The sequence below is a fragment of the Leptinotarsa decemlineata genome, unplaced genomic scaffold, assembly GCF_025532065.1.
Source record: "Leptinotarsa decemlineata unplaced genomic scaffold, Ldec_3_MD MMD2_tig00026336_RagTag_RagTag, whole genome shotgun sequence".
Lineage (NCBI taxonomy): Eukaryota > Metazoa > Arthropoda > Insecta > Coleoptera > Chrysomelidae > Leptinotarsa > Leptinotarsa decemlineata.
In genome coordinates, this window is record NW_027412692.1 from 14,343,179 (window position 1) to 14,367,587 (window position 24,409).

At 32.8% G+C, this 24,409-nt stretch overlaps 1 protein-coding gene and 1 pseudogene across 2 annotated transcripts in view; both read left to right on the plus strand.

The window, feature by feature from the left end:
• LOC111507309 (kinesin-like protein CG14535) overlaps window positions 1-24,409 on the plus strand; it is a 306,053-nt gene that overhangs the window by 237,561 nt on the left and 44,083 nt on the right. The gene's annotated exons all lie outside the window — the stretch shown is intronic.
• LOC111507311 (NADH dehydrogenase [ubiquinone] 1 alpha subcomplex subunit 8 pseudogene) lies at window positions 6,497-7,083 on the plus strand (annotated as a pseudogene).

Consider the following 24,409-nt stretch of genomic DNA (forward strand, 5'->3'; position numbering starts at 1 on the left):
AAATTGAAAGTACCTAATTAATACTATTAACTATTTCACAAAATATTTGAAAAAATTAATCAATAACTTATTGGAAGTTGTGAAGAAAACTATTCACAAAATAATTATAAAAGTATTTGAACTGAAATATAAATTAGTCATAAATATTGTTTTAACGGGAACTATTTTCAAAAAATGTCGCTACTTTTAAAATTATATTCTGTCAGCTAACAACATTTTTGGCAATATGTAACATGATGAGTTTGCTTCCTGAAATTAAGATTTTTGTTACTTACATACATTTCATTTTCAGTTGGAAACTGACTAATATTAAAAACTGACAACTGAAAAATATAAAAAAATAGTATCGTAACAGCATATAGAAGTTCAAATCAATTGATCTTGATATATCCTGTACTATAAGTAATATTTTGATATAATGTTGTCAGGAAAATGTACAAGAGTTATTGTTAGTGGCCACATTGAATCTACACACGTTTCACCAACACCGTTAATAATATCATAAAACTGTCGAAAACTTCGATAGTAAATTGCAATCAACTACGAATAAATCCATATATGAAGCATATTCATGAGATTTACATCACGCAAATGTGTAAATCTCATACTGAAATAGTAACAAATTGGCATTTATTGCTATAACACAAATTTATTGTTATTTGTCCGACGATCCTACCAGTGGTGTATGAAATTTCTCATAAAACTTTTAGATTCTGTTCGATGGATGATTTGATTTTTATTGGTCATTATCGCACCAGGTTTGCAAAATATGTCGAAGATTTGAAATTTTTTATATAACCATTTTGAGATATTTGATAGTAGTTCGAAGGGTTCTGCTTTAAAAAAAAAAGGCTTATCGATTGTAAACTACAAAGATATGTATTTTACGGAACATACATTTTTTAAACTTTGAAATCATACAATTCCGCTAATACAAACCTCAATAAAAAGTGAAAATTAATAAATAAAACAAAAAATGAGATCTATAACAAGGAGTAAACAACAAACAATTTATTATTATCTCCTGAAGTCTAAAGTCTAAAAACTAAATAATTTTTCAAAGTATTCACTGTAGAATTAGGGAGAACAGTTTTTCATGTGTATATATTTTTCTTTAATAAAAAATAGCAACCAAGTTCAATTATGCAAAATCAATTTCACTCACAATATTGTATTTTAATAAAGTTCGAATGGGATGTAAACAAAATCAAAGGTTGATTCTTAGGGATAACAAAGGTATACAGAAACCCATTTACTTGGGATCACTTCAAAAATAGGTGGATCCAGTGTATTTTGAAACATGACAAACCCATAACACTTTCTAGTTACTCTGCAATATTTCCGATTTCGTTACAGTTAATTCAGTCAATCAACAGGAAGCTTCAGCTACTCGTCAATATTAATATTCCAACAGTAGGTATGTGAGGTTTGTTAATCAATAATTCTGTAAGATGATGATTTTTTTATCAACCTCATCATGTTTCCAGCACAATCCGTTTAGATTTGTTCAGGAAAAGTAGTGAGAACGCATTATAACTGAATACTGTGGCAGTATAATTGGTTAGAAGTCTGGACTAGTATACCGAGGTCCTGTGCTCAAGCTTATTTTTATTTTGATCGACTCAATTCTCGAACTGTTTCGAATTGTATAAAATAACAAAATTTGATAAAATATTTCTGAATGCTCTTTTCAATTCTCGATTGTTATAAAATTTAATGGTATCACTATGATTCGAAATATCCTTCACAAATAAATCTTATTTAGAAATACTCCCGATATATGTAATGTAATAATTTACGCCTTCTGATCGTGTCGACAAACTTCATTTTCACGAATAATGACCACAGTTCTCGTTCTAAATTATGGTGAAGGCGCTCTTTAAAGGCGACTTCGCCAATTTTCTGTTTTAGACCCCAAACCTGGCTAGATTTTAAAAAAGTAATATTTCAACATATGTTTTTTATAACACTGAAGTAAAAAATTCATCCTAATTCTATATGTTTTAAGTGGTGCACGTGAAAATCTTGAAAAAGTGAAACTACAAGGGAGTCGGTAAGACTCGTACGGCTTCTAAAAATAGGAAAAATGTTCATTTTTATTTTCATTTTCATATAGAAATACTTATAGAAAATACTAAATTTTTCTGCAGATGTAAAAGCTCTTAACTGCCAGAGCTCATGTTTTACTTCACTATGGTATAAAAATCATACATTGCTAAGAAGTATGAAATGAGCCCTTGAAATACATCGTGGGATTGCGATCTAGATGGTTAGATAGAAAATTGAAAAATTCAGAAAAATGTAACTAACATTATTTGTATGTGAGGCTTTCAACCGGACAATTTTTCCACAAGAATTCCAAAGAATTCCAAATTCTTGGGAAAGAAAAAACATTTTGGATAAGAATTTCAAATCTCAAATTCAAAATCAATAAATATGGAATAAGTGAAAAGGTCCTAGAGATTATACTAATTCACACGTATACTTTATTCATATTCTCATTATATATTGCGAGTTGTGCCTTTCTGGAACTCCATTCATTAGCAGTAGGTACTAAATTAACAGTGTGTCAACATTCATTTCAGCGCGGAATGTGAATGACATTTATTATGTACAAACGAACATTAATGCCCTCATAGAGCTGACCGAATTAGGTTCACGGAATGATGAGGACTGCAAACCCACATTGTACATTGTTTGTCTACATATTTTGTCTAGTGAGTTAGAAGCAAAAGTTTCAAAAATTTAACCGAATAATTTTTAATTATTGGATGAAACAATTTTTCCAACTGGATGGGGTATATTTTTAGGAGAAACTAGTTTTTGGGAAAGAAAGATTTTGGATTTCTACTTCTCCATCTTTATATGGAGCAGTTTTTCCATGTGTATGTTTTCCCAGAATTCTTTTATGTTTCTTTTACAGTCACTGCACAATCTAGTTCGAGTCCAAAGACTTTGGAGACATTGAAAAAACCATATGGTGAAAATTTTCGGTTGTCACTGCATACAAATGATTTCAAAATGATATGTATACATAAACTAGTTGTTGCCCGCGTAGATTTGGTTTGTCACGTTAAATTTCGTGACAGACCATTTCGAACAATACCCCAAAACTTCAGGTTTCCAACTTCAGAACTGACGAAATTCAATACAATTTTTCAAACCCTATTTTTCCACCTTGGGAATGGACATTCCTGATTCCCTTTCTTGATGCTTATTTACGCTATACAAAGAACCCACCTGCATATTTTGAGATTATAGGTACAGTAGCTTCGGCTGTACGTTAATGTAAGAGCAGACAACAGCTAGTCATTTATGTTTTTCCTTTAAAAATACAGTAGGTAATTGGGAAATATGCCAACTGCACTAAATAATGAATAGTTTCGAGAATCGAATTATGTTACCTATAAAGAAACTTGAAAAACTAAAACAACCGTCAACGACATCTGCCCTGTAAAAAAAAGTATCCATTTGAATTGTATTTATGGCTTCAGTATTTTGCATGTAGTGGTTACCACATAAGAGGTAGGTACATGCTACGCGGACCTATATTATAACTATTTATGATAAACAATCTTACGGTACATTATTTGCATGTAACTTAGGTAATGTCTATTGTTATATTATGACCAAAATTATACAAAACGTTTGTAAATTGTAACCTATATGTTATTCTGATGTATAAGCTGTATTTATTTTAAGTTTCATCTAGATCCGTTCAGTCGTTTAGGCGTGAAAGAGCCACAAACATACATACATACATCCTCACAAACTTTCACATTTATAATATTAGTATAGATTTGTTAATTTCCCAATAAGATAAGATAAGATAAGATAATATTTATTGACCAAAACGCGATACACTTGGTATATGTGGTAAGTCAGGGTATATATTTAAAATATGACATTATGAGGACCCCAAGTCAAATAATCAAATGAGTAGTACATTCAGTGAACTTACATCGTAGTGATAAGGCACACACAAAATAAGCAAAAATATATACATGATAACAATGTTAGACTAGGAATGCCAGACAAAACTTTAAATTAAAATGTATTTGAGTTGTTTGGGAGATCGTCGTTCAAGAAGTCCTGATAACTATAAAAGCATTTCTGTATTAGAAGGTTTTTAATATTGTTGTGAAATTTTAGGTTACTCTTGACCTTTTTAAATTTATCTGGTATCTTATTGAAGCAGGTGATAGCATTGTACTGTGGAGATTTTTTGAAAAATGACATACGATGTTGAGGGATTTGCAATAGATGTCCATTTCTGGTATTGTAGTTATGGACAGTGGCGTTCTCTGTGAAGAGATTAGGGTTTTCCCTAGCAAACATTATGCATTTCAAGATAAAGATGCAAGGCGCTGTTAACATTTTTTTCTCAATAAAGATAGCACGGCAACTGTCCCTGTAGTTCATATTGAATATAAGTCTTATAATTCGTTTTTGGGCAACAAAAACTCTCATAAAATCATTTGCCCTCCCCCAGATCATAATATTAAAATTGATATGGGAGTATACCATAGCATAATAAATGCTGAGTAACGCTGATTCCCTTAATGTTGATTTCAGTTGCTTTATTGCATAGTATGCTTTATTTATTTTAGAACATGTATTGTCTACTTGTTTTTCCCAGTTTAGATTAGAATCTAAATAGGTACCAAGAAATTTCGTCACCTGTACGTTTTCAATATCATATGAAACAGGAGCATTTAGAGTATCAGTCCTAAAGTGAAACTTCATCGATACTGATTTGGAGGTATTAAGGATAAGTTTGTTTCTTTGGCACCAAGCACTGAACTGGTCAACAATACTTTCAGATTTACAAATAAGTTGCTCAACGTTTTGTCCCGTTAAAGTTATGGTAGTGTCATCCGCAAACATCGTAATGTGTCCATCTTCTATATATTGAGGTAGGTCGTTTGTATATAGGAGAAACAGTAGGGGGCCTACAACCGAGCCCTGGGGCACACCGAGTGTTATCTTTTTGGTCTCAGAGAACGACCCATTGCAAAGTACCTTCATGTTTCTTTCGGACATGTAAGATTGTATCCAATTAATTATATTAGTTGGGAGACCTAAATTGGATAGTTTAGGGAGTAGAAACTCCGGGCACACTGTATCGAAAGCCTTCGATAAATCTCAGTATATATGTAATTCATTAGATGATAAGATGCTGTTTCAACCGATTTTTTTCGTCTAAAGCCATGTTGGGAATCGCATAAAAGATTTTCATTTTCCAAATGGTCCATTATTCTTACCGAAACTACTTTTTCAAAAAGTTTTGATATAGAGGGGAGTAAAGAAATTTGTCTGTAATTTTCAATTTCTTTGCGGCTTCCTTTTTTATGTACGGGAATAATTACCGCTCTTTTTAAAACATTTGGAAAAATACCTTGTATTAGAGATTGGTTCATAAGGTAAGTTAATGGTTTAATAATTGTTGGAATGATTTTCTTGAGAGTGATTATAGAGAGTTCATCATAGCCTGCAGATTTTTTATTTTTCATTTCAGACAGAGTGCTTAGTACCTCGTATTCCGTTAGAGGGTTGGATGAAAAAGGTAATATGGTACCAATCAATTTAGGGGTAGTACAGGGAAGGGATAAATTTTGTCCAAAGTGGTGGAATGCCGCATTTTCTGCTCCCATTGAAAAATTATTAGCAAAAAATTCAGATACTGCAACAGGCTCCATTATATGTTCATTATTTTGTTGGAGAGAGATCGTTAGTTTCAACCCATTTTTATTTCTCCCGAGTTCATTGTTTATAATGTTCCACGTTTCTTTTATTTTGTTTTCGGACTCACCTATTTTTTTACTAAAGAACTCTTTTTTTGCCATTCACCCAGTTACTCATGTGTTGCTACAACTTTGTACAAAAAATAATGTATATACGACGAAAATTTCACGTCACAAATTGTAAATGCAACAGTCTAACATAAAAAGGAATGGTCAGCGAGGGAAATGGGCTTACACTGATTTGGATGAGTCCCGGGGAGACGCTCAAATCCAGGGTCGATCATCCCCTTATTTGGAGACAAGGGTTTCAAATAGGTATTTAAGGACCCTTCCTCCTTGGGTTTGGGTAAATAGCAAACGTTGTTTTGGGCACGAACGTAAGGAGAATTTGACAAAATTTAGCTAGATAGGGAGTTATTCATGAGAATATAATGATTTCAATTTCTTCCATAATCGGGTTTAATTTCGAAGAATTACTTGCTGATTTGTATGACAGTTGTAGAAGTACTGTGATGAGCCAAACAAATCACTTTTTCAGTTAGTATATTTTCAAATTGATAATGTTTCGAAATTTCAATGAAATAAAAATAAACTATCACCAGAAAAATTCACAATTCTACAATAATCAAAATCAAAAATGAATGGTTCAAAAACTTATCAGGCCTTTAGCCTACATCTCACAATTACATAAATAAATTAAGTCCAGACAATTTCAACAGTATATTTGGAAGCGAATCAATTTTGAGAAAATTTATGCAAGTCATCTATATTTCGTGAAAATTTCGGAAAAAAAAAGTTGACTTTTGCTTCATAAAAAATGGGTATTACGGAAGACACAACTCTCCCAACTGAAGAAGAAATCACTGTACAAGAAGTACCTTTACCTGGTACAGCTTTAAAAGCAGGTGCTTTTCATTTAGGAAAGGCTTGCGAGTTTCAAAATAATGAGTTCGTTTTATGTAGAGAGGAAACAAAAGATCCCCGAGCTTGTATCAATGAAGGAAAAGAAGTTACTAGTTGTGCTTTGAATTTCTTTAGGCAAATTAAGGAAACCTGTGCTGATGAATTCATACAATATGTTCATTGCCTTGATAAATCTAGTCCTGATCAAGCATTTATACCATGTCATAAAACACAAGCAGTATTTGAGAAGTGTGTTAAAGACAATTTAGCCATGGAAAGACCTCCAGAAGTTGAGGGTCCAACTGTTTACGAAGATGCCATTCCTGGTCCTCCAAAAAATGCTCCCAGACCTGAAGCCAAATATGATTCACGATACATCTTCATGTGGTAAAAATCATTGTATTGCTGTGACACAGCAGTTCATGTAGTTTCCATTGTTGTAAATATATTATAAATAAAAAATAAAACTAAAAAAAATATCAGTTAAAGATCCTAATTCTATTCTTTCGTTTACCATTAGGAAATTCACATTCTCTTTTCATTAAACTGAGCAGGTAGTTCAACGCAATATGTGAACTAAATATTTCTCATTCTTTCGACATTTACAAAGGTAACAACAAAATAATAATCTATTTTTAATATGTTTTTCCGTTAACCACCCCTACGAATGATAACCCTCAGGAGTCGAAACGTATGCTAGCTGAGGATTAACGAGGTCTCACCTTTCAACGTGTGATTCTTAATACGGGTTGGACGATAGCAAGTGAAAATCGATCGTTTAGACTAGGGCTTGAACCACCGACCAACACGGCAGTCAATTCGAGTGAGTGAACAAAACACCTGCGTCGAACCGCCTAGCTACCGACCGACCGTGTCTGATAACTACCATAACTCATAACTCTTCCTACTTTTCTTCCTACTTTTTTTTGGGTATACAACCATCCATAATCTAAAAAATAAGAGAAGCTAAATCAACAGAGGATCTGCTCATATAGGTACACCCAAAAGGCAGTCAGAAACATAATATACTCCACTAAAAATATCAAAAGAATACTCGTATTTTTTTTATGCTTGCACTGAACAAGGGATTTTCACTGGCAAACTCACCATATACGTAGAGTTCCTTCCATTTGTTGAAAAATGTTATCGATATCTCAAATGGTTTCAATTGTAAATCATAAACACGAAGATGCCATTTTTATGAAGGATCATAAAATCCAAAACTAGCTTTAGGAATCGTGAATACTCGCCAAGCCGTATTTCAAAGTGTGCCGGAGGTTTCAAAATTCCGCATGGCGACTGAAAACCGTTCCGCAGATGTATGGAGAATTGTATATCCTATAAATTTCCGGCATTCCCACAATCTGCTGCCAGTCGACAGAAATATGTTTTTCCCGAGGACACCATTTCCAGCACCCATCAAAATCCCCCCCAGGAAAGGCCGTATTTAAAGCAGCGCGATACCGGATAGAGCACAGAGGGGTGTTATATATTTTATTGGTGTATGATTGTATCCCGATGCAGTTTCAGCAATCACGACGCTGCGGGAAGGCATTTAATTCCTTTCAGTGGTGGAACATGAAAAATAGTAGAACTATGTGTGAAGATTACTGATTGTTGTTCCACATAATAATGTGGGGAAACCGACCCCATCGTACGTGTACTTAATAATAATATCAATGAAACATTGAAAAATTCTCAAATTATTCCAGGAAAATGTTGAGATGCTTTTCATGGAACTTTTTTGTGAGAAATTAAATAACCTTCTTTATAATTTTTGATTTGTTGAGTCGTTTCTGAATTATTCGAATAAATTCTCCAAATAAATCAAATTTCGCGATATCTTCTTCATGCCAACTAAATTATGCAAAAATAACAGATTTTTTTTCTGTGAAACTCTTTGATGTACATAACTCTCTAATTTCTAATTTTATGAATATCCTCTGGTTTTCAGGATATTCGGCCAAAAAAGTTTTAGTTTTTCAGAAAACTGCTGGAAATACACTTTTTCATTTTTTTATTATCGTTAAAATCTTATTAGCAGGTCTCAACAAACTGGAAAAAACTCAAGTTGATACTTTTTTTATTTCGATCTATTGCCATTATGGCGAGTTTGGAAATTGAGTTTTTCAGGAATAAATGTCAGGAAAGCAGAAATCTAACTTTCGAATTAATTAAAAATCAGTAGGTTGCTTCATTTATACAGGTTTCATGTTAGGTAAAACTGGATGTTATTCTGTACGGATCAAGTTAACGGAAACCTCTTTGTGGAAGAAAGATTACCCTTCTAGTTATTTTTGTTATTGAAAAAAAGGTCGAATTTCCCAGATAAAATGTATTTGACATTTCTATTCCAGAGTATGAAGGATATAGAAGCCCACAAGAATATATATACACAACTTTTTTCTCATTTTTTACTTTTCATGATTTCCATTTCCAATTATTCCAATTATTCCAATCAACTTCATGAAGGAATTCGTAAGTATACCCTTTACCTTCATTTGAAACTCATGTGAGTTTTTCGATTCAGATTTTTGGTTCCGTAGTTATTACGATTTATGTGAACCAACATTATTTCGGAAACTTTGCTGAAAAACGGCCTATTTTTTCTCTCGATTTCTTCTTCTTTTCAATGGTCGCGATTCAGGATCAAATTACATATACTGCAGAATATATTTCCCTTCGGAAAATAGGTAATCGTTTTCAAATTTCTCGAACGATAGACAGACACAATAATCGACCAAAATGTTTATTTTTCTATAACAATAATTTTCTTCAAAGCAGTCCGGTAGTATAATGTATTTTGTTAAAATTGTTGAGAGCTTCTTTTGGCTTCTTTGTATGCCATAAATTCCAATTCTACATTTCTTAATTTTATACTTGTATTTTCAGTATGTTTCTACATCATTTACCAATGATAAGATGAAAATTCATAATGATAACCTTCGATAACCTTATGACTTATTATCGAGTATCGACTGCAAGAGGAACACACTCGGTAAACGCTCCTAATCTAATTCCTAAAAAAACCCATTCGGATACTTCACTCGCCCTTAAATTCGAAACTCTTCCATTATCCGCACCTCAAACTTCCATTTTTACTATTCTGTTTTATCGGGAACACGAAAGTTGTAAATTTAAAGTGTGCCGTGAAATGGCTGCCATTCGCCGAACACAAAACTTGATACTCGGCGGACAGAGAGGTGTCCTGAGGCGGTGGTGATGATATCGGACTCCCAAACACGATCCACTTAAAGTGCTACTCGTAGGCCCCTTTTCTCTCACCTTTTGCTCCAGGCGAATTGACAGTGGCGGACTAGGGGGATACATCTAGTGATAGAACCGATTCAAGAGATGAAATAAATATTGAAATCATCCAGTACTAATAATACGTTTATTTGAAGAGAATAGTTCAAGTACAGTGAATAGGGTAACAGACAGCAAGAGTTCTGGTAAAATATGACAGTATTGACCCATTCCAAGGCATCTTTCGAATAATGCGAAACTGTGGGGTATTCAATATTTGTATATAGGTATGTTAAGTTTGCAACAGTTGACAATTGGTAGTGATGCGTATAAACTGTAGTTGTGTTGGTTTAACTAGCTGATGTTCGATCAACATAGACGATCAGTAAGTAACTGCAAATATATCTTCTACAAGACGCCAGCAAGATTGATCTTCGTTGTCTAAAAAGTTTACTCACAGGTCATTGTCGTTTAAATCATCATAAGCAGGTTTTCTGCATATCGAATCAAGTTCTCAGAGTTTGGCAGAGTTGAACTCTCTGGTGTTGATTTTAAATATCATTCACCAAATAAACTCATCAGCTTTGGTATGAACTACATTAAACTCTGGTGGGATCCAGTGCAACGACAAATAGTCTTATTCATTTTGAATTTGCGAAACACATGTATACAATTATCAGTTGAAAATACAATTGATGCAAGCAGTATGAAGCAAATTGTAAAACACATTTCTGATTCCAAAATTATATGATAGAAGAGTAAATACAAATGAAAGTTAATGAAACGTACAATGAATATTATTGGAGTTTTTTTCCAACACCAAACCGTTATTTCAACACCTCGACACGTGTTTCAATCACCAAGTGATCTTCTTCAAGAGGTAGGTCCCAAACAGTGTATCACAAAAACGTACAATATTTAAGTGCACCAAATTGAAAGTGTTTTCTAAATCTGAAATATGAGAATATATATAGTATCTAATGCGAATACAACAAAAGTTAATGGTTTGACTGTTATTTTTTATAAAGTTCATCTTATTTGAGTATCTACAATGGTATATCCGTAATGCTTGAATTTGTTATAAACATGCATTTTTTTATCACTAAAGGAATATGATTGAAAATTTTCGATACTGAAGATTTTGCAGGAAATGGAACCATATAACCGTAGTTATTTCATTTCTAAAAAAATTGTAAGATCCTTTGATTTGTATATGATGGTTCTCAATGTATTGCACAATCCGGTGACATGCAAGTTCCTCAGGTGCTTATCGATTTTATTACTTCTAGAGAGACTTCGTCAGGCATTTCTTTTATCATTTCAGCTGATATGCTATCCAAAACAAGTAATTCATTATTTTTCAGCTCTTTAATAATATTACTCATATTTTTTGGGAAAGAAAGTTTTTGGCTTTCTACTACTCCATCTGATACAAAAAAAATGGATGAGAGAATCTTCCAAAGAAAGGAAGGATTAATCAATTTGAAAATAAGTAACTCTATACATGGATGTGTAGATCATGCAAGGAGGACTTTCTTTCAGTTTGTGTCTGAAAGTTACTTCTTTGCATGATCTACACATCCATGTATAGAGTTACCTATTTTCAAATTGATTAATCCTTCCTTTCTTTGGAAGATTCTCTCATCCATTTTTTTTGTATCAGATGGAGTAGTAGAAAGCCAAAAACTTTCTTTCCCAAAAAATTAATCACTCCTAAAAATATAACCCTTTCAAATCAAATTACTCATATATTTTCCTTCGGTGGATGTTCTGAAATTAGAATTAAATAATATCTTTGATATATGACTGTATGAATGTCATTTATATCAGATATTGACCAAACGACATGGTCTCAATCTTTAACATGTATTCCGTTTATTATTAGGCTAAATAATTCAATACAAATGAAATTTTACAAATGTACTATGTCCTCGTTTTTCGATACTTCCTGTTATCTGACGAGTGAGCACTGATGATGATGAAATTCGAAAGCGCTTTGTTATAAGAATTTGTAATTATACAGTTCTATACAAAACTCTTCGATTCGTTCATTCAATCAAATAAGTTTAATGTATTCAGCTTCCCAAATCTTTTCTTAAAACATATAATGATTCGGTCATCCACCAGACATCATGGAAAGAAAACTAACAATGAAAAGAAAATCTGAAAATAATACTTTCTCTATTACTTCCTAGATGTCGCAATTAGTAAAAGTATACAATGAAAAATATTTTTATTTTTTTAAACATCTTATATTCTTAAAATTCAAATGGAATTCAACAGTAATATTTACAAACCTTCGCTTGTCAACAATCAGATTTTGTAAAGTATATTTGTTGGATATCATTGAGATGTATTCAACTGCATTAAAGGAGAATAAAAATACATTGTCCAGGATTGAAATTTCATGAGTGATCCTTGAGTTTAATTTCGAGTTCATGTGTATAGTAGCTCCTTTCTGTGAAACAAATTCTGAGGCCATTAGATGATTGTAGCATACAGACCAAAATGACATGTCATACCCCAGTATTGAATGAAAAGTGAGCCATTTTGCCTGTTGTTACTCTAATATGACTTGTGATAACTCTGCTAGCACCCAGTGGTTAGATTTTGTTTATGATAAAGAAAACAAAATATCTAATAGTTCGGACTTCCATTGTCTATTATATAAAATCATCACCCGAAGACGATTGTAGATACCAACAATCGAAACGTCGTGAACTAACGTGACTTGGAATCTCTACACTTTTTTATTTTTATTATTTTCTTTTTGCATTTCTTTAATTTTTATTTATTCAATTATTATTTTTTTACTTGTAGGTTATTGTACTATCATTTCATTTCAGGTTTATTGTTGCTTAATATAATTGTTATTTTCAACTATTCTTTTTTAATTATTCTTTTTTACTTGTTTCAGGGATTTCAAATCGTTTTATATAATAGACAATGGAAGTCCGAACTAGTGAAATTCATCACGAAACATTGTCAATCACCTTCAAACAAACATCTAATAGTTCGAGTATTATTCAGAATTTTCCCACTTGACATTGTCAGTCAAATTTTGATCGACTGTCATCATTTCATGTATTTGATATCTGTTTTTGAACCATTTTTTATTTTATTCTCACGTTAGTAAGTTCTCCATATTTATATATTTTTTACAAGATATATAATCTTATTATTGTAGTTGTCCGTTGACATGTAATATAACATAAATCTTACATAACTAATTCATAATAACATTAAAAACAACAGTACAAAAATAACATTTCAAAACGCTCAAAGGTCGAACTTGTTTCCTCCTTTTCATAAAAGAAGGTGTGAAATATACTGAAAGCTTGACATATAACAAAGAGTTTTTTTCGTAACAGCCCAGCTATTGAATGCTATTGGCCTCATCTATTGGCCGATTTATTGATTTATCTCTTGGCCTCATCAGCGCGGTACAGCCAATTGCAAAGATGGACAACAACTGGTTACCAAAAATGAAAAACTTCACATATACACGGTGTCACCAACAGGAGCTAACCGCACATTTATGGTTTCAATTAGAAGACCTAGCATTCCCAGGCATCATCTAACAGCACCACGTAGGCAACTATAGCTACCTACGTGAGTCAAGATATAAAAACAGAGATAAAGATGTTATTGAGTGGGTATAATATAAATCAAAAAGGAAAATTTGTGCCGTGGTCTTCTTTGGTTACAATCTCCAAACTTTTCAACTGCAACTGCGGCAGTCATCTTCAGTGGCGTCATTGAAGTACTCTTCTTGACGTATCAACTTCAACCTCGCAACTGAAGATGACTGCCGCAGTTGCAGTTGAAAAGTTTGAAAATTGTTACCAAAGAAAATACCACGTCAAAACCTGGAAACCAACCAAAACGCTTTTGTGATAATTTGGACAATTGGAAAGACTAAATTTGCGGTATGCAAACATATGAATGATTTGTTTTTCGTATTATATTACAGACGCTATCTTCTCTTGTATTTCAACTAAAGGATATTCTAAAAACACTTCATTGTGTGATTTTCACTAGTCAGTTTTACAAAAACGCAACACGTGTTTCGCCATACAATGGCTTCCTCGGGCGTGTCTTAGTTAGTAAGATACGCCCGAGGATGCCATTGTATGGCGAAACACGTTTTGCGTTTTTGTAAAACTATCTAGTGAAAATCTCACAATAAAGTGTTTTTAGAAAACGTTAGTTATGGATTTTCATCAAGTATCGGCCGATTCCATCATATATCAACTAAAGCAGTTGGTTTGGAATTTTACGAAACGTCCAATTCTCAATTTTCCATCTTTATGGATTGCCTATTTCAATTCATTACTAATTCACATTTTCTAAGGTGAACAGCCTCTCGACATAATTGCAAATTTACTTTCTGAGAAGTTGCGACCCAGAGTCCCAAAAGTGCCCTATGAAGTAGTCCTCCACGTTTTCGCTCCTGTTATAATAATTATCAATGATGCCCCAGAGATTAAACATTACTACCCCTACTACTGCCCGAGGCACGGGCGTACAGTTGCTTCACGTGAAGCGTATGCTCGTAAGTTGTAAGTCTCCGAAGTTCAGAATTCATTTCTGAGTTCTGTTTGTGATGATTCTAAACAAGGTGCGAAACATATTTCCATTATTACTTTGGAAGGGTTGGCGACGAGGTTGTTGGGGTTGTTTCGAGATACGCATCATTTCGAGAAGTGTAATTATTGATATTTCTATGAATTGGAGTTCAGTCTTTGCACAGTTGATTCAACTCATTTGAATTACTGTGAAGTTTGCTCGGATGAGCCTGATATTGATCATTCTGTCAAATTTACAAAATATATGTGATGAATTAGATGGAACTGACCGATACGTTATGAAAATCTATATTAACAATAACTGATGCGAAACGCACGTCGAGAAACAGCATTTTGTTCTGGCGAAGAAAATCGTTTTCAATAGATTACCATATTGATCGTAACTAAAGAAAAAAATCTCTTTGCTTAGATATATGGGGTAACGGATAACATTGCGATTAAAATAAATATTTCCACATCTTGAAAATGTGGTATCAATTTCCCATTCTAAGAGCTGTTTAATATTTTCAGCGTTCGAAAAATGAACCCAATAACTTGAAGAATTTCTTATAGGTAAATTTTTTATGGTACCAAAAATCCAAATCGATCGAACAAAGGCGAAACTCTCAAGAATATGTTTTCCATAACAAGTTAGAGAATGTATGTGAACCTAATAATTTCGATAATCTAGTTTTGTTCAATCGAAGCATCCGAATTCTTTCTGAACTCTAAACTTCACGAAACTTTCGAGCGAAGAAAGATACATAGCATCAAATGATTTATTTGAAGGAACAAATTAACCGAATAAGTCTCTGACCTAACTTCTGAAAGCTTTAATTGCAAGCTAAACTTCGTTTCTCGAGTTTAATTGGATCAAGAATTTTTTTGTTTTAATTTTACCCTTAAGGATAATAAAGAGTGGGAAAACCGGAAATGTATAATGCACTGGGAGAAAAAAAAAACTTGAAAAATCTAATTAGGGTAGTATCGTTCATTATCTGGCCTCTGACGTTTTTCGTTTGTTACAACCCTTTTTGTAGTTTATAGTTACCAATCATTCTCTGGCTTTACGATTATATACTGGGTGCGGACAATTCGAGAAAACTATTTCGAATAAACGAGATTGAAACTTCATATCATCACTGGTAGTACACAGTTGGAAGAGATGGCATTTTAATGAAAAATTAGGTGTACTGAAGCTGAAGTTTTAAATTTGAGAGTTTATCTGGTCTGTTTTAGATTGATTGGGCCTTTAAGGTTAACGGGAATTGATATTCTTGCTGTTGGGCTGAGTTTTCGAAAAAAAAATCTAAAACTTCCAAAATATTCTATAAATGTGCCAAAACAGGAATCGCAGCAAACTTCTTTGTCTCTTTAATTTTATAAAAAAAAATCTTTGATATGTTGTTTTTCGAAATATGAAACAAGTTGAAAATGAGTCTTTTTCATAAGATTTGACAAACTATTATCAACTCCAAATTAGAAATTTCGTTAAATTTCTTACTTTTTGCTCGAAATTTTGTTGAATTCTGACTTTAAATTCAAAATTCAGTAATTTTTTTCTCAAAATAATTCGTAAGACTTCTGCATCTTCGTAATCTCGTAGTTTTTTTTTTTTTTTTTTAGTATTTTATATAGAAAACTTCATTAGATTTCGAATTTGGTATATACAAATTGTTTCCCAAAAATATCTAATGTCGACCTATCAATACCCATTCATGCTCTCTGAAGAGATGGATTTTATTCGTGAAACTTGAAACTTCCTGAGAAGAGAAGGGAAGAGAGAAATTGTATATGTCATAAAAACTGTTCAAAAAGATGTATAGAAGATTTTTCCGAATACAAACGGAAAAAATCCATACGAAACAGCTACTTTCATATCATATGAATTTTGAATTACACGGAAATCACTTTTTCTCATTCAGTTTGTGCCCCAAATATTCGTAATGGAATTTTAACAAATACCTACTGACCACAACGTGATATATGAGAGAAATATCCATATAAAATTTCATTTACATGGAAAACTGTCAATACCTGGTTGTATTTCGAAGTTTCGTGTGGAAATACTCGTCAATTCCTAAGCAGCACCGTGCAAAAAGGTTTCTCGGACAGAAATCTCATATATCCTAAAACTATCCCCTTCGACACTTTTGTGTTAGATATATTCATAAAACTCATCACAAGATTCATCGATTTACTGAAGGTACTCGGATATTTCATAGTTTTGGAGAAGGATCAAGTATTCAAGATATCTCCGTCTCTCAATTATATATTGTTTTTAATAAACATTTGAATATTGTTTAGCAGTACAGAAATTAAACCTCATGATCGAAGATTAACTCAACTTTTTTATTATATAGCGGCAAAAATTTAAGGGACTATTCCTTGAACTATTCTGAGGACATTTTGTCCTTTTATGATTTTTGATAGGGCGCTTTGTTTCGAAGATGAGGAGCGAAAAATAATTCGACGGTAAAAATTGTTATTGTCGAAATTCTTTTTCGCCCCCCCCCCCGAATCTTCGAAACAAAGCGTCTTATAAAAAATCATCAAAGAACGAAATATTCTTAGAATAGTCCAAGAAAAAGTGCCTTAATTTTTTGCCGCATGTTTAATGAACACCCTGTATTTTCAAATTTTGCATCTATATATGAACAAGATACATATATAAATATATATTGAGGTCGTCGATAATGTTTACAATCAGAATGAGTTGAAAATTTTTCGCACTTACAGTTTTGGTGTTAGAGAGAGAAAAGTAACTCATTTGTAGTATATGGTCATCGTTTTTAGTTTTTACAGACTTGATCTCATTTTGTCTTTCTTATCTTGCCTTAAACCTATCTAAATACCACCCAAGGTAAGTAACTTTCCGATCATTTCATCGTGGATAGATGATAAATAGTGGAAAAGTTTATTAATTGACTCGATTTCCTTGCAAGAAGGAAACTTTTTCACAGGATGAATGAATGCAAGGAAATAGTCAGCAAGTTAGATTAAATTTGTAATTTAATAAGTTTGATAGAGTTTTCTTGAAATGCGAAAAAGTATTAACGTAGCTTGAGAGTAGGTAGGTATATAGCAAGCTATCGTGATTAAAAAACTTGCTATATTCTTTATACTTTCAGCTGCAACGAATTATTCCCGGACATGCTGAGCGTAATTGGAAGTCAAATCGAAGGTGGAGTATGGCTCATTGATATTGTACAGAGTGTATTTCGAATATTTACATGTACATGAATTATGTAGGCATAGGCCTACATAATTCAGTCGATTTGGAAAGTGAAAAATGGCGTATTTATTTTGAACATTCAATGCTTTTGTATGATTTGATGCATACCTGAGATATGTTTAATGTTCCCTGGAAAAGAGGATGGCATCATGATTCAATCCGGTCTAATGGTGCTCTAATTAGGTACTATATCATTAATAAATATATTGTGTGTGTGAATTGAAATGGTGAAACGAATGGGAAAATGTGCTTTCTCTGTTTACGAAAATATCATTATTCTTGATGTATATCATGCTTCCATACACTAAAATCCTTTCTATGCCATTGGCGGGAGTTTGTTACGAAATGTTTGCGCGAAACCACATTCGTCTGCTACTATTTGACGATAATGAAAAGTGTATGGGCCGAATGTACCTACTTGTTGTATCATCTTGTTAATGATGTATGTAGTCAAAAATGCATAAGTCCTGCTTGATCACAAATAGAAATTTTCATCACCCACTTCGTAATATCATTGGATTCATCACCTTTATAATCCTTCATCATTAACTATCCTATGCATTTTTCATAATCCTGCTGAAATTTCTGTATTCGGTCAAATTATAACGGACACTTTAATTCAGACAATGCAGTAATGAAAATGAATTAGTAAAACAGGCTTTCCCTTTTTGCGAAAATATTAATGATCGGTCGGGTTGTCTGGGGCCAGGGTTAGTTCTACCCTCGCTAATCATTTAATCCTGCTACCGGGTTAGTCCACATGCCAAAAGGGCTTAATCTTCAATTATAACAACCGCCGATGTACTAGTCATGAGCGGGTATCATATTATATATAGTACGATAACAATGATAGTTGAGGGATGATTGTATTGCAATGTTTGGCCCAGGATACTATTTAAATATTTGGCATGATAATTGCATTTCAATGAAATTGATATTTTAACATAGATATGATAGGATTTCTAAAGGAATGATTAGAAAAATAGACTGTGTGTTCTGTTATCAAAACTGTTATCAGAAACTACCGAGTTCATTTTTATATGGTTCTCACCCATTGGTGAGAAATTATTCAAGAGAAAGGTTTACGTGAATAATTTATCAACGTTTTGTGTGAATTGGCTGTAATATAACGAAGTTATTTGTGATAAAAAGGGACGATGGTGTTACCCTGCAAAGTTAAACGAAAACAATGGCTAATCCCTATGAAATATAACAAAACAATTCACTACATATTGTTCTTGTCTTAAAGCTTTTCAAAAAGTATATCTTCTGAAGAAACGTAGGTTCCTTTATCCCTTTCAATGTTTAAAATGATGGTAACATTCAATGTCGTAATTTGAGAAGTTATTTTAGACAGATACGATATTAATCTTCATCAAGTAAATATAAGTATTACTTAGCTTGAGCATTTCTTGCACATTATAATTACCCATTACGCCATGAAATTTAAATTATTACCTTAGTGAATCCACAACCAGCACTTTTCCCAATTACCAGAACTGCAAAATACTCTTCTCAACGTACGTTTCACCGACCAGAGTTGGCTTCAGGAGATGAAGTGAACTAAATTATTTAGTTAATTATAGTGATTGGAGAAATGCTTGTTTTAGATTTTTCTACGTCAGAGGTTCGAGTTTCACCTTTTATTTTAATATCTAAGTGTTTTGATAGGGTTACAAAATAAAGTCAAGCGGCTTGACAAATTCATGAAACTTGTATATTGAAGAAACAGTTTGCATTGTTTTTTTTTACATAATAGATTACTTAAAACGTTTGTGTCCCATTTGTCTTAAGGTCGATATTGTCCTTGAATGGGTAGGTACTTACCTTATTTCAAAATTCGAATTGACAGTTGTGAACATACTTTCATTCGAATGAATTTTATCAAATGTCATTATTATTAGTTACAAAGCTAAAGCGACCCTATAACCGATCAAAATGTAGGAAAATGTAGAAAGAAACCTAAATTCAATTTCTCATTCATTACTCTATTTCAGATACTTCATAGTTCAGATACACAGTTTTCAACATGTTACTTTCGGTCTGCCAAAGCACTAATTTCGAATTGTTTCAGCCGTATTTCATCTAGGAAAAAATCGCATTTGACCATTTCATTTCACTCTTATCAACTCAACGTCCCCAAGAGGTTAGAAAACAATTTAGCGGAGAAAAATGCCATAAATTTAATAAGCATTGTTCCCGACTTCTATATTGTAGCGGTGGCTTTTTTTTACCTTTTATCGAGAGCATAGAGCTAAAGTGAGTTTTGTTCGTTACAGGGACTCCCTGGCGGTTTCTGGCACGTCACTTCGTATTTCTGCCATTTAAGAAATTTCACCATTATACCTTTTAATATATTTATGGATTCGTTCACTTGTGTCTGAACATTTCACTTCTCTCCATTATTCCTCGGAATGGAGTAGAACGAAAAAAAACTCCTATCGAGATCGTTGTGAATTATAGATGAAGAGGTTGGAATTCCTGACTTCGTGAATGCTGGCTGGCAATTCAAGATATCGCCAATATAAGGAAGGATAATAAACTATTAGGAACTTTTTTGTTCGGGTCGATTTCCCAATCGGATTGTATAGGCAAGGGTTTCGAGGGATTGAAGAAACAGGTGGTGATTCGACTAACTGATTAAAAAAAATAGATCACTCAGTTGAGACGTTGAATCCCATATATAGAATTGAAATTGTCTAACCTTTATTTAAAAAAAAATAATTTTCTAAAAACTGCGAAGAGCAATAAAATCAGTATTTTGATGTTCTGAAAATTCAACTTAATTTCAATAACAGACAATTATATAAAGCTATATATTGTTGAGAAAGTAAGAGGCATATAGTAGCAGAGGAACAGTATTGGATTGGCTTCCATCATTTTTGACAGACTCACAGTCTGAATTTCTGTGAGAAGGAAAGGATGAGAACAGTTGATTTCGGAGTTCCACACAGCTATTTTTTGAGCCTTGTGTTATATTCTCTGTATGTGAATGAAATTGTTTTTTTTAACATACGCTGCTCTTATTACACAACATGTCGATGACATATCTGCGATTATATCAAACAGACTGGAAATCGACTTGGAAAGCAAATGCAATACTTAATGCTCCTCGATTCAACTGAATCCAATATTGAATTTTTTCATTACAAACAAAAATCAGAAAAATTAACATTCATCTCGAAAATGCTCGCATAGACCAAAACTTTGAAAATTTTAGGTACTGAGGTTAATAAGCATTTCGATTGGACTAACATTGTTCTGGGGTAAAGGGTAAAGTACCCTTATTTTGAGAAATCTCGGGAAAGGTTATTTGAAAAAGTTGTTCGACATTAAAAAATACATCTAGATTTGAGGTCATGGCCATCTAAGTGAAGTTTTATTTTTTATAATATTTTTTTTTAAATGATAACTACGAAAAGAAAAATTTGCTAAAACGATAAATAGACAGCATCCTGTATAGGACGTTTTATTTTAAAAGCTTGCAATATTACAAATTACACAACTATGGTGTTAACCACGGTCACTTTTTTTGAAAAGCAAAGTTATTTTCATTTTTTATCAACACCAAAAATTACTCAAAATTATACAGTACTGTAACAAGAACTTGATATTTGATGATATCAAATCACGAAACATCAAAATAAAATAAGTATTTTGGAATAAACTCATTGATTTTCTGGAGATTATTTTGGAGAATTATTTTTTAATGTTGAACCACTTTTTTAAATAACATTTCCCGACATTTTTCAAAATAAGAGTACTTTACTCCTGTCTCAAAATCAAATATTTGAGGGCTCTTCGTATATTACGTGTGTTTTACTGTATTTTGTTGGTGCATGTTTACTTTTAGGGGATGCACAAACTTTTATCAAGAATAACTTTATGTCGAAAAACCCTTAATAAAGAAGTTTCCCATATGGTGCATACTTTGGGCATGACAATGTATAAATAGGTGAAGTTAGAGTTAGGAATCAGGCCTAAATCACAAGTAGAGAGCACCAGAGAGTCGGAGATTTAAAATCCAACTCGATTTAATAGAAGACAGGCATTCTGTTAGGAATTATTCCACTTCACCAACTGGGTTGGTGAAACGCACATCATACAGTTCTGGTGTATGGGAGCAGTATTTGTTTTGGATTTATTCAGTTCTACCTTTCAAGAGTATTTCTTTTTATATCGTCTGTATAAGTTTACCATTTTATTACGAAAACGAATTTTTTTCCGATGAAAATCTATTTCGAATCGAAGACAATAATTATTTTCTTAAAACTATTTCCATTCCAACATTCGAGTAATCTTGGTTGGAAGTTATCAGTTATCAGATAGTTATGCGTAATTGTAGTTTCCGGTGGAAACTAAACGAGATTATGAAAACCACCGTTGCATGTTTGGTTATGATAACTTGTCGATAAATAAACATGAAGGAAATTCTTATCATTCTGCGTATTCAATACTAGATGAAAAATATATCTGAAAATGAAGTATGATATTGGTCTACTGCGCCGAAGGGAAGCAAAGACCATAAAAAAAGAGAAGAAGAAGTAATGATGTCTGAATTCTAGTTTCTATTCTGTTTCATGTCGAAGTTTCAGTCAGTTTTTACTCGGAAGTATTAATTCGACATCAAAATGATCCATGACATTTTTGTTCATAATGAAATTCTCTACCGACAAAGTTGTTTTTTTTTCGTATGAATCACAGTTTCTTATCAATTGGGGGATTATATTAGCTGCTGTCAGCAATTTTTTATAATACACAAAAACGGTGAAAACTCATTTTATCGCATTATCGATAATTGAAATAGAATAAAAAAATCTTTACTGGGAATCGTCTGGACTTTTCAGGGATCTTCAGTTTTGATTTTATCAGCGGATGATCATTTCTAGTTTTTCAATAGTCCTGAATTATGAGTTACGTATTGGAAAAGTGTTCGATTTCTATTTTTATATAAAGTAAATCATAGTGGCTATTTGATACTTTTTCTGACATATGTTGTTTTTGTTACAGGTAAGATCTTCGTCTACGTTTTGCAAGAAAGTCGGTAAGATCACAGTTTTTCACTTATGATTTATCTATGTTTGAAAACTCTTCGTTACACAGCGGAGAAATTAATATCAATTTTATGTACACCCATTTCCCAAGAGTTAACTCATCTCCATTGTTTCAAGATGGTGAAGGATATTAAGCTGTGAAGACCCTTTGTAGTAAAACCGAGTTATTGTCGATAAATAGAGAATGGGACTTTCGCCGACCCTTCGTTCTACATTTAGGACCCACGAAGTCTCCAAATTAATCGTTTGAAAATACAGTTTGACTTTATGGGTTTTCTTAGCTTTGATTGTATAGGATAACATACATGTTTGAAATTTCGACCGCAGAAAGTAATCAGGAAATGAGTCGATTCTGTCAAGACAAAGAATAAGGAAGGTGATCATGTTTTCTTGTTTTCTCAAATACGAAAAATATTATATTGTGAAATGTGTACGAGTATTTGAGAATGTTCCTTCATAAAAGTTTGATTTTTTTCAGTAGTTTTTCGTGAGGTTTCAGTATTTTATATTATCTTGTTCAGAGGGTATTAGGGTATTAGTTTTCTGAGAAGTTCTAACGTCATAAATAAATGCCACTGCATTTTATTTTGTCTATCGATTTTTTCTGAAATCGACTGGAGGAATTTACCAGATAATCTGAGCTATGCGTTATCCAAAGGCGTAAATCCAAGCTTTTGCGTGAGTATTTCTCCTAAACAACCGAAAGGAGTGCGTGGAATTGGCTCGTAAAAAACCGCACTTTTTCAATACGACTGGTTGCACCTATTAAATTGTATTGTTATGACATTGTTAATAGGAGTAATGTTGACAGCCAACCAGCAGGATCTACTTTGCCATTAACTCATCTACTTGATGGAATTGTTATTATCATATTCCCTTGGCACGGCACTCGACACATTTCAGTATACTGGTCAAGCCCCTGTTAGAATGGAATTAGATCATTTAGATTTTATTATTTATTAAAAAACAGCCACTGTCATGCGACAGATAATTTTTTTTGCGCCCCAATGTCTCTTTTTTGATTACTTTGTAAATACTTGGACATACTTGGACATTGTTGGGATTAAAGTTAAAAGGTCGTTTGAATTACAAAGCCATATGTTACGAATTAAATTATCAATATAGGAGATAATTTGCGCGATCTCTTTTAGTTAACAAAAAAATTCAACGATTCAGATCTGAGGAAGTACAAGTATTCATTTTATCAGGGTTGCCTTGAAAATAAAAGTCATCAGAAAGGCAGAAACTATTCCGCAATTCAAATACTAGAGCATATTCTATATACAAGAAATGTACATTTTTTTAGGTTGAAAAAATATTCAACTAATTCCTGATTACCGGCAGTGTTGCTGAGTGATTTTTATAATATATTATATATTTACTATATTTTAATTTTTGTTGTGTTAATGTGACACTTCTCTATATCAGCTTGTTGCATCTCGCGTTTTATGGTTATTTTTATAAATGTCGACGTATCCTTTATTACCTTGTGATCGTGAAGGATTCAATAAATTATTATTATTTTTCCCTATGATTGCGGTGGTCTGGCCCTATTCCCTAAAGCTGTGACTGCATATGCTGAACATGCTGATGCAAGTGGAAAATCTATACCCATCACGCGACTACAGTAGATTGAGGTATTGACGACCCCATTTTGGC